The sequence below is a fragment of the Sander lucioperca genome, chromosome 3, assembly GCF_008315115.2.
Source record: "Sander lucioperca isolate FBNREF2018 chromosome 3, SLUC_FBN_1.2, whole genome shotgun sequence".
Classification (NCBI taxonomy): Eukaryota; Metazoa; Chordata; class Actinopteri; order Perciformes; family Percidae; genus Sander; species Sander lucioperca.
The window spans coordinates 32,654,971-32,666,804 of record NC_050175.1 but is presented as its reverse complement, the minus strand read 5'-3'; the positions used below and the strand labels follow the sequence as shown (position 1 = coordinate 32,666,804).

The 11,834-nt window shown below is 41.4% G+C and overlaps 1 protein-coding gene across 4 annotated transcripts in view; it reads right to left on the bottom strand.

Moving 5' to 3' along the window:
* Positions 1–2,282: 2,282 nt before the first annotated feature.
* The window catches only part of efl1 (elongation factor like GTPase 1), a 165,198-nt gene continuing 155,646 nt past the window's right edge, over positions 2,283–11,834 (bottom strand). For all 4 annotated transcript variants that reach the window (XR_004105162.1, XR_004896949.1, XR_004896948.1 and 1 more), the window contains one exon: positions 2,283–2,295. The gene's annotated coding sequence lies outside the window, so the exon portion shown is untranslated. The remainder of the gene's footprint in view (positions 2,296–11,834) is intronic.

The window sequence follows — 11,834 nt, the reverse complement described above, 5'->3', positions numbered from 1 at the left end:
GTTTTTCTGTCATCCAGTGGCAATCGGGAGAGTCTGGACTTTTCCCGGTGGGCCGGTAGTGTTTCAAGGCCGCGAGGGCCGGTCTGATAATAAATATACATTGCAAGTTCTTAGCAACACCATCCGGCGGCCTGGTATGCGGCTGCTGCCTGCTGGTCAAAATGTGCAGCCTCTGCTCAACCTGTACGGCAGGCCGCAGCAGCCTCTTATTTCAATACAAACACAGGTTAATGAGAAAGCACAAAGCGCAGGTCACAACCATGTCTAGGATTTTCAGAAATATATGGGGATCAGTGAGCGGCCCCTCCCCAAATGGCATAGCCCTGGTCGGCCTATGACATAAAGCCATTGAACACCTCTTTTTTTCCTCGTCACGTTTGGAAGTCTATTGGTAACATTAACAGACAGTGTGTGAGTCTAATGATGGAAAGCCAAAAAAGAAAAGGGAAAGGTGGTTTTTAGATACTTTCGCCAGATTACTTTTTGTCTACTTCCTGCCAGTGTTTTTGGAGACTGTTGCCTGTTTGTTTGTACCAGTGTGTACAATAAATCCATTTTGTTTGACTGTAATTGTGTGTCTGAGTCCTGCATCCTGAGTCCCGTCTGCCCCGCCTGACATTTTTTTCAAATCAAGCAATTAACAGGGTGACCAGCAGACCCATTTATTCAACTCTATAAGGCTGTAGGTGTTGTCTCAAAGGCAGCTCAGTCACACAACCACCTTTCTGAGCTCGGTGTACGCCAAACAAGGTGATTACAGGAGCTCGCAGGTGTTTTGAAATGAGTGTGCGGCGTGCGCCACGCCACCTGTAGCTCTTGGAAATGCTAAATCAAGTGTAACGGATGGTTTCAGAATGTAATTTGTAGGGGACAGGCAGTGAAACGGGAGAGGGATGGGTCTGCAGGCTGACACCACTTACACACACAAACCCTGAAACAGAATAATAAGCATGTGCTCAACCTGTTTGTCCATTTATATTAGATTAGGTCATGGGTGAATACTGAGACTGGGTAGAATAATAAAAAAATGACCAATTAAAATGATTCTAAATAATGAACTACTTATACATATAGTATCTAGATGTGCACACAGCTTGTTTTGTAAAGTAGTATAGTAGTATTCTGTATTTTTCATTATTAACACTTTAGCAGCAGTTGTACACACTGGTGATGGTGTGATTCAAGCAGGCTGTTTTACATGTGTAGAAATGCAAGTGATCATCTTGTCTAGGGTCAAACATTAACACAACTTGGTGGGAAAACGTCACAACAAATCAGAATCATCTCACTGACTTTCCTCCCAGTCAGTCAGTCACTTAGTCTGCTTCACTTCCGCTTTGTAAGCGCCGTGACGCAGGTAAGCCACAACCACCTCAGCCTGGCGGCCAATAGGACAATTATGACGTGACAATAGATCAGAGTTGGTTTAACATAAAAAAAATTGAGGGGAGCAAAATATTAGTCTTTCAAGAGGGATCTGATGATGTGTCTGGTCAACTACAAATATTGGGGAGGACCCTCTTCCGCTGCGGCGATTACATGCCCTATTGGTGTTCATGGAGAGGCTGGTGATTTCAGTACTTTAGTTTATTATAGGATCCCCATTAGCTCCCCCTTCCGCGGGTTTTGGTTTTTTTTTCCAAGGCCAGTGGTTCGCAGGCCACTGGCCTCCCAATTTTTCCCAGCTCGACTCGTCAGCCCTGCACGAGATTTATCCCATTGCTGTAGCTTGTCACGTTTGGGACAAGCATTGGAAGCGTAAACGCATCACAGTGTTGTATGATAATCAGGCAGTTGTCAGCATTATTAATAGAGGACACTCTTCGTGTGAAAAGATCATGCCTTTCATGAGACGCATCACATGGTCTGCTGTCATGCAAAACTTCATCTTCACTGCCCGTCACGTACCCGGTCATTTCAATGATGTGGCTGACGCTCTGTCTCGTTTTCAATTTCAGACTTTCCGGAGTCTCTGCCCGGCAGCCAGCCCCATACCTGTAACACTTCCCTCTCTTCACGAGCTAGCGCTGCACTAAATCTTTATCCCCTTCAGTCTTATCTAGATTCTGCTAGGTTGTATATGAGACAAGGTTTCCACTCTAAAAAACTTATGATTTTGCCTGGCATACATTCGCTTTATTTTGTGTATCTATTGGTGTACCTCTAAAACCCATTCTCATAAGCAGTGTTTGTGCATTTATTTGTTATTGTACATATACTCGCCATTTTAAACTGCAGTACGAGTACGTGGGTTGATTGCTGGTATACAGTTTAACTTAAAGTGTTACAATCCATCTTTTCCAAGCCTCTTTTCAAATCAGGCTATCAAATTGCTTTTGAAAGGCATCTCTAAAAGCCATCTTTCTTTCCCGGACCTAAGGTAGCCGATTACACTCGGCATTTTGCACAGATTGGTGCTGACTGTCATCTTCATCTTACGTAGATACCCTACTGGAGTCTGTGTTTTTGTTAGCTTTCTATGCTTTTCTCAGATGTGGCGAATTCACTACCCCCTCAAAATCTTTTAACCCCGTTAGAGATATCACCTTCTCCGATCTGGCTTTTCATTCCCAGCATTACTGTTTAAAAGCAACAAGTTAAAAGCATTCTAAGCGCGGGGGCGCTTGTTCTGTTATCGTTGCCCGCACAGACACACTTTTTTTGCCCATGATGAAATACCTTATGCTAAGGCCTCATACGTGCTCCCTCGCTCCTTTGTTTCTCGCTCCCGGGGGATTTCCCTTGTCAAAAAGTTGGTTTAGCCATCATCTGAAAATAGTTCTCATCAAGTCTTAACATTTCACCTCAGCATTATTCGGGCCATTCCTTCAGGAAAGGGGCTGCTACTACCGCGGCAAGTCAAGGTATTTCTCGTACTTCACTGCAAAAACTGGGTCGCTGGTCGCTGCCTATTCATCCTACATTCGTCCCGATGTTAACAATGTCCTCGCTAACCAAAGATCCCTGAAGCCGTGAATTCGTTAAACATGCATATAACTGGTGGTGGTGTGGAGTTTCCTGCTCAGTCTGCATTTTATCGTTCTGTAATATATTCAAAGCTGCTAGATCACTGGGCAGTTTGCTGTTACCGGCCGCTGCGCCGAAGATATATTAATACAGGGCGCTGCACCTCTGTAAGTTTATGCCGGGCGCTTGCCGTTGACAATGTACTGCCCGCTGCGGGCCGTTTACCTTAATACTGCGCTGCGCCCACGAATTAATACTGGCCCTGCGCAGATGAAATTATACAGGGCGCTGTACCTGGGAAGTTATGCCGGCCGCCATGCCGATGACAATATAATGGCCTGCGCAGGAGGAAATTAGGCACTACCGGCCGTTGTGCCAATGTAATTACAATTAATACCGGCCGCTGCGCCGAAGTTATTAATACCGGCCGCTGCACCGACGAACTTAATACCGGCCGCTGCGCAGACGGCAATAATACAGGGCGCTGCCCAGATGAAAGTAATACCGGCGCTGTGCCGAAGGCATTATTGCGGGTGCTGCGATGTTACTACCGGCGCTGCGTTGGGTATAATTTGTATAGGTTGTATTTGTTTGCCTCACGTTTACTGGGTGTGTTGCCTCACCAGCAGAGATGCTGACTAATTGCCTTATGTTCGCGGCACGCATCGCCGCACCAACCGGAATGTGAATTTGGGGGTTTAATCACTATTCTGTATATCTTTACAGATCCGTGTTGCCTTTCAAAGTAAGTATATATTTTTCTTTCATATTTCAAATCACTAATTATCGTCATGTTTTTGGGGGAATATGTTCTGTTTATCTACTCCTTTAAATATTTTTAATGATGGAGTCTAATCCCCAAAGACTCTTGCTTATCTACAATAAATATTTGCATATCTGCAACGAAGTCTCTCCTGATTGAAATTAAATTCTTTCAGGAAGACTTCTAATTATTATCTCTCCCTAAATCTATTCAGCTGTTCTGTCTTCAGTAAACCAGTCAGAATTGGCCACGAAATTCATGATCCAATCACAGCATGACATCCTGCTTTAAATGTCTCTCTCCTTGCTATCAACTGTCTTCTCAGGCAAACGTGCAACCCTCCTCCTCCCCTTCCACCTCCGGGCGTCGTCAACCACTGAAATATCCCAAATCAACATTGAATCGGAAATCGAATTGAATCGGATTGAATTGAATTGAACCTTGTGAATCAGATTTGAATGGATTAATTCTTAACTTAGTACCCAGAAAAAAAAAATAATGCATAGCATTCTGCAAATATGTTCCAAGGTGTTTTTTATTTACTTTTTAAACATTGATCTCTGTGTTATTTTAGTCAAAAACACTGGTAAAGGGGCGGCCTATAGCTCGAATCCAACCCAAGACCCTTTGCTGCATGTCATCCCCCCTCTATCTCCCCTGTTTCCTGTCCTTCTTCAGCTGTTCTGAATAAAGGAGAAAAGAAAAAAAGAAAGCAAAACAGTGGTAAAGAATTCCATGTTTTCATTGCTCTACTGTGCGTTTTAGAAGATTAGTGTTTCCCGGGGGGTTTGTTTTGTGGTTATTGAGGCCAAATCTTCACCAAAATCAGAGACTCTGCCTCAGGATACTGTTGCTAATAGAAAACATTAACCAGCCCTCACCTCTGAATAGTTGTAAAGTGTTTGCAGAGATCTACACAGAGAGTAGTGTTTTGACAGGAGTCAGTGCACAGATCCTCGCTGCAGGGACTCTCCACACAACAACACACACACACTCCGGATGCTCGAACTGACACTTTACTCCAAATGCTGCTGGAACTAGAAATAAAAATCTGAGGGGCAGCAAACTTACACTATGTGAAGGCATCATGCTTTATTTAGTGGCAAATTTTCTCTTTTGTCTTAACTTCTGTGTTTAAACGCATGGCAGACAGACATGAATCAAATTTACGTTTAAAGAAAAGTTTGACATTTTGGTTAAATAGGCTTAGGGACTGTCCGTTATTTATTTCAGGGGCCACTGGAGGAGTTTTCAAAAGTTGTTTTAGTCGTGCAACAGAAAACTCAGATTGTCTAACTAGCTGTCTGGATTTACCCTGCAGAGATCTGAGGAGCAGTTAACCATGGTCCTCATAAATCCACCGGAGTTTAGAACGCCAACACAAAGACAGAGGAAGGTAACGGACATCCGGCCGAAAATGAGGGACATTCGGCGGAATTTCCAGCAGCACCTGAGCAATCCCGGAAGTGGGACGTTGTGGATATAGACTAGCACAGTAGTGATTGGGCAGTGGAGCCGCGGTATTAAAGATGCCATTTCCTTGTGCATCCTTTGTCTGTTGTCAGATCACTGACTACGTTTACATGCACATAATATTTAGGTTTTTGCACTTATTCCGAAAAAGACCATATTCCGACTAAGTTGTTTACATGGCTAATGAAAGTGAATATTCCCATTTACATGTAGCCGTGCAAAATACGATTTTTAGTTTACCAGTGGTGGAGGACTTGTTGGACCGTGCAAACACAGCGTCCCTCTTTTATTCCTTCAACCAGCTTCTTGAAAAGGTCGGCATAGCGATGTTTGTGCATATCCAAAAACCTGTTGATATCCACGTTTTTGATAATGTTTAAAAGTAGCTGTGTTTCTCCTTCTCGGGTCTGCAGCCCTGCAAACTGTTGGTTGATTGGTTTGTGTACAGCAACCATAGCAACGCACAGAGCTGACCATACGCCAAAAACAGGCAAGAGGCCGTAAACTGGGCATAAACTGTGGTAAAAACCCTGATTGAGATGCATATTCCGAATGTGCTGTATACAGGTCTTTTTGGGTCTTTTTAGAGGCCTAAAACCCAAATAATACCGGCAAACTGGCATATCCCACATCTTAATTAAAAAATATATTCTGAAAAAGGCCTTATTCGGAATATCCAGCCAGAATATGCTGTTTACATGACCTGAATCAAATTCAGAATATTGTCATATTCGGAATAATAGTGGAATATTGGTGTGCATGTAGAAGTACTCATTGTCTTTCCCTGCATCATTCCCTGCTTCTCTCCGTGTGTCGTTGCTTCCAAGTGTTTTTAGTTTCCCAAGTGTGCTTTGGATTTTTTTGGGATCTTCTATTTATTTTCTTTCCTGATTTACCTGCCTGCCCCAGGACACCTTTAAGCCTTTTTGTTTTATTAAACCTGTTCCCTGCCTCCACGCCTCCACTCTGCACTTTTGGGTCCAAGCCTGCTAATCCCCAGACGTGACAGTCAGGCAATTGTCCTGGAAATGTACTTCCATTGATCCAGACTAGCTTATAAGTAGTAGCAAGTTAAGTATTTGCTGCACAATAATGCCAAAGATATGTTTGTGGTGATTTAGAAATGTTGTTGCCGTTACATAGTTTGTCACCAAGGGAGCACTGACCAAGTTTATTTTTACATTTTAAAATGTCCCACTCAGTACATACTGTACTACTGTACTAGTAATCAGTAGTGATGTCCAAATTAAGCTTCATGAACCATTTTCTTTATTTTCTGAGCCCACTAGATGGCACTCTCTGTTCAACAAAGGGTTGAAAGTACACTGAATTATCATTCCTTGAGCCTTTTTTTCTTTAAACCAAGAGCAGCATCTAGTGGGCTCAACAAATGCAACTAATGGTTCATGAAACTTCATTTGGACATCAGTAGTAATTAGACTTTTTTTTGACTTTTCAAATATTGATACCGGGCGGCATGTTGGTTGGGGTATAGCTGTTATTGTGACTAATGGTGATTAGATGGTTTTCAGTAGCAGCTACATAACAGCCATGAGGTAGGAACCCACCTACAGCAGACACCTTAAATGAGACAAGGTGCTGCAGCCAAAACAACTGTAATGTTTGATAAAAACAGAGCAAAGGGGAGGGGAAGGCAGTTCCTTTTAATGTAAGGACTGAGTCTACTTGACTCAAGAGAACATTTCTACTGTATGAAAGTCCTGCGGATTCTGTGTCTTCAGCAGTTTGTGTATACAGTGAAAAAGGAGGGAAAACTTTCACACAACTGCATGCATGGACACACACACACACACACACACACACACACACAGTTCAGTAAGTGTATCTTTTAGCAGTGGTCAGAGCTCTATTCTCTGCAAATGATAGGACAACTCATTTTACAGTCCATTACCTCGGAGCACTGGACTTGCGCTGCAGCTCATCTGGCTCTCATTGTGTCAGCTACCACACAATGGAAAATGTTACTCACTAGCTGAGGTTGTTTTTCATTTTCCTTATTGTTTTGTGTGGGAACAGAACCCATGTGAAACACTTTCTCCTCTATATCAAGATGATGAGGGAGCAGCAGTGTTTCACAGTGCAGAAACATAGTGTCAGGAGGGCGGCTTCAGTGGAAACTGATCCATGTTCAGTTAAGGCTGTTTGGAAAGACAGCAGCCCGCCGGCAGGCTGGGGTCTTCAGAGAGCGTGGGCGAGTTGGCCTAGCAGAGTTTGGCACAGTCAGTGCCAGTTCAGTCCTGACAGAGTATTTGAGAATGTGTGTGTGTGTGTGTGTGTGTGTGTGTGTGTGTGTGTGTGTGTGCTCCACTGAGAATGTACTGCAAAATACAGAAAGTCTCTCGCACACACCTACACATTACCTTTTGAACCTTGTGGATTTGTTCGTAAGGGAATCTGCAGGTTTCAGAAATGTTTCTGGATATTAATGCTACCTGGAATCTAAGTCAGCAAAAGCTGTCACAACCAAATTGTTTCTGAAGAGTGTTTTTGCACTGCTATAAAGAAATGAAATGTTTTAAAAACTTTGTTTCGCTGCTTAATTGGCCAAGTATGACCAGTAGCAAACGTTTGATAGATATTGCTGTGTGACTAGTCTCGCTTTGCCAGACCTCCACAGCGCTGTGGAGTAAGGTCTGGTGTACAGCACACATACATTCTGAGACAGGAGAAAAAAGTTGTTTGCTGATTTCTTTAAACCAATCCCAATCGTGTTGGGCGGCGCTAAGCTCCGGACGCAGCAACGGTGGCTCTGCAAAATAGTCTCAGGAAAGAACTTGTTTTGGTGGAACATTTGCACCCTGCTAAAGAAAACGGCACATACAATATTAAATGAAGTTCACTGTTCATACTATAGTACTATACTATAGTAACTTAATAATAATAAATTATTTAAATTAGCTGGATACATGGTTAAACCTCATTGTCTCTTACCAGTGTATCTCCGTGTGTACTTCCTACACAGCAATCCAACCAATCGATCCCAAAACGTCCCAGTTAGAGGGAAATGCCATAAACATATTCTTTGTAAAATCTTTACAATCATTCCCCGAAAGAACTAAAGCAGGCCTGCCTTGTTGCACCATCCAAGTTTTCTTAAAAACTTGTCATTTTCAGCGTGTAGCTTGCTTGTAGTTTCTTGTTGTTTCCCCGAAGCGTACAGCGTTAGATAGATAGAGAGAGCAGAAGGTAGGGGACATCCGGTGGAACATTATCCTGGAAATGAACTGTCGTTGATCCAGACTAGTCAATTTGCTGAAGAAATTTATTTTTTTACGTGCGCTACTGTTACACTACATTTAAGCATGTCTCAGACTTGCAAAATATTTAAATGGTTTTATCACAGACGCAAAACAAGAAAACACCCTGTAGCTACATGTAACCAGGAGACATGTTTTTTGTTTAATGTGGTTCCACTGTCCAAATGTAAACCATGACAGTGTGACAACGAGCCAGCATGCACAATACCAGGACCCTGAAACTTAAGCAGCTATGAATTCAGCCATCATTTCTTTGATTATTTACACCTGTGCTTTTCATATTCTGACATGTCAAAATGTGTAAATACCTATGGCGACATATTTTAGTTCAGTGTGTTCCCATGCTGTAATGTCCATGTGTGACCACTGTTAAAACTGTGATCACTTTGGCTACAGTAAAGTTGCATACAGTAGTCTATATCTGCAGCTACTCGACTGTACTCTACTGTCAAGCTGGTAACCCACAAAGGTCTTGGGCTTGTTGGAAATGGTGTTCATTAAAGGCCACTAAAAACAGAAATATTAAATAATTAAAGGGTAACTACCATTTTTTTTAACCTGGACCCTATTTTCCTATATTTTTGTGTGTAAGTGACTGATGGGAACAACAATCTCAGATTATTATTCTAAGTGTCTGACAACATTATGGAAAGGATATAGGAGATAGGCATTTTTAAAACCTCTTTAAGACCTTTCTGTTTAACCAGAAACAGCTCTGAGGTGGGTTTAGCACTAACTCCATTTTAAAAAAGGAATACTTTTGGGCTGCCGGGTAGCTCAGTTGGTAGATGTATGTTGAGGTTCATTCCTCGTAAAAGAGGAAAAGACGACCCAAAATGGCTTTTCATTGTTTTATTTATTTTCTGTCGACTTTGAATAAAGTGTATTTCACGATGCTAAAAGTACTGTTTATTTACATGGAGTCTGGTGGCTTTAGCGAACACAATTTCACAGATGTTTTTATGTTTAAAAAAAGGATCTTCTCTAACAGAAAGGTTGAACTCATTATAAATCCTTTCTATAATGTTGTCAGACACTTAGAATATTAATCTGAGCCTGTCAGTGGCAAAACAAGCACATGAACGTAAACACAAGCTGCACAACTGCCCTATTAACTTACATTGTTGCTTGTTTAGAAAGTGCCCAATGGTTAAATGAAGTTAATTTGCAACTCTCATTGAATCCCTTTTTGCTTACGTATTGTACATCTCTCTTAACAGTGAGCATGGTGGTTCCCGAAGCTTAACCATGGGGTTATTACTGTACACTATGACAACGAAGGTCCCCTAACTTTAATGTCCCCTTGCACTCAAAAATGTGTTTTTCTTCTTGTTCCTTCACTTGGATGATTTAGCTTCACTGTGTAGAATAATGTAGAGTCAGAATGTTTTCATATTCATCTGCTGAAAAAGGAAAGTTTTTCTGTGCTTGTCTTCTATCTCTGTTTAACACGCGTGTATGTATACGATAATTTTGTGACATCACAACTAGTTTGGAATCATGGTGTAATACACAACTGTGATGTGGACACTTGAAGTCTCCAGTGCAGTGTGAGATTCAAGTAAAGTTGTTTGTTTTTTTACTTTTGAAATGAAATGAATTTTTTTTTTTTTTTTTTACACAATTATAGAATCAGGATTTTTCAATGCAGCAGGAGTAGATTGAACAACACAATAGAATGTTTTAAAAAGAATAAAAAAAAACAAAAAAAATTAATTCCTAACAGTTGCCATTTAGGATGTGGGTATTGCTGTCCTAAACCCACGCTCATATTAGTCTTTGTCAAACGTAGGCGCCTAAAACATGGAAACCAGACCAGTTCTCACAAGCATAGAACCACACACACACACACACACACACACACACACACACACACACACACACACATACACTCTCTCTTAACACTGGCCTATTGGCCTGGCACAAGCTGGCACACCGGCCAGATAATTGGCCTCTCACCACACTCCACTCCTTTACAGACCCAACAAATAAAGAGAATGAATGAAGGCAGAGTCAGCTGGCACGTGAATAGAGAGCCATCCAAAGATTTCCCTAGCAGACAATGCAGCGTGACAAAGCATTCACTAACCACATCACTGTCCTGGCCCCTAGGCTGCTCTTTGTGTGAGCCCCCCCTTAATCATTGTACTTTACTGGAAACATTTATTTAGTGCCATACATGGTCCACACGCAAATAAGGTGAACTGACACACACACACACACACACACACACACACACACACACACACACACACACAGCAGACAATTACAATTACCACCACACCACATAGGTAAAATGAGAAATTGAACATTACAAACAAAACACAAATACAAACAAGCATAAGGCCCAGTGCTTAGAAGCAGCCCTTTAATTATGATCAAGAAACACTCGCAGTACAACCAAAACTAACATCAACAGAGGTGTATGTGGAAAGAATACCAGATATTATCCTCTGCCACCACAGCACCAAAACAATAAAAATGGAAATGTAACTATAAAGAGCAAAGCAGCAGAATTCCCTGGATTCACAGTTCAACAGCAAGCAATCACTTTTAGCTTTATAAACCAACAGGTAGGGTACAGCATCTGCATCAGTGCAGAACACCATGTTTTACTGAGGCAAAATCACAACATCATTACCACTGGTGGAAGAAGTATTCAGATCTTTTACTTCAGTAAAAGTACTAATACCATACTGTCCTTCATTGAAAATGTTACTTAAGTAAAACTATGCAAGTATCATCAGGAAAATGTACTTGAAGTATTAAAAGTGAAAGTACTGAATATCGAAAAATCCTCACATTTTTTAAACAAACCAAACAGTTCTGTCAATCAACTAAGTGTTTAATAGGCTAAATATTTCAGGTGGACTTGTAGGCCAAAATATTGTTGGGTAGTTTAATTTATTATAAAACATTGTATTGTTTAAACTAGACCTATATGTGTTTTGTCTGTAGAAATCTTAATGTGTAAAGTAACTAGTAACTAAAGCTGTCAGATGAATGTAGTGGAGTAAAAAGTACAATATTTTTCTCTAAAATGTAGCGGAGTATAAGTAGAAAGTGGCATATAAAAAAAAGACAAGTAAAGTACAAGTACCTCAAATTTGTACAGTACTTGAGTACTTACGGCTAGAGCCAGTGTTGTTTATGGTCGCCATGGCGCCGCACTACGCTAAACACTAAAAAAGTAAAGTTGCCGATTTTCAACCCTTCTGAAGCGAGTCATCCAACAGGAGTTTTACCTGCGGATAAACGCAGACCTCCAGGTACTGGAGACATTCATCTGCATATATGGCAGAACAGAAAATCTGCAAACTTTCCCTTAAGTTCTTCTAGTGTCTGGTAGGTAT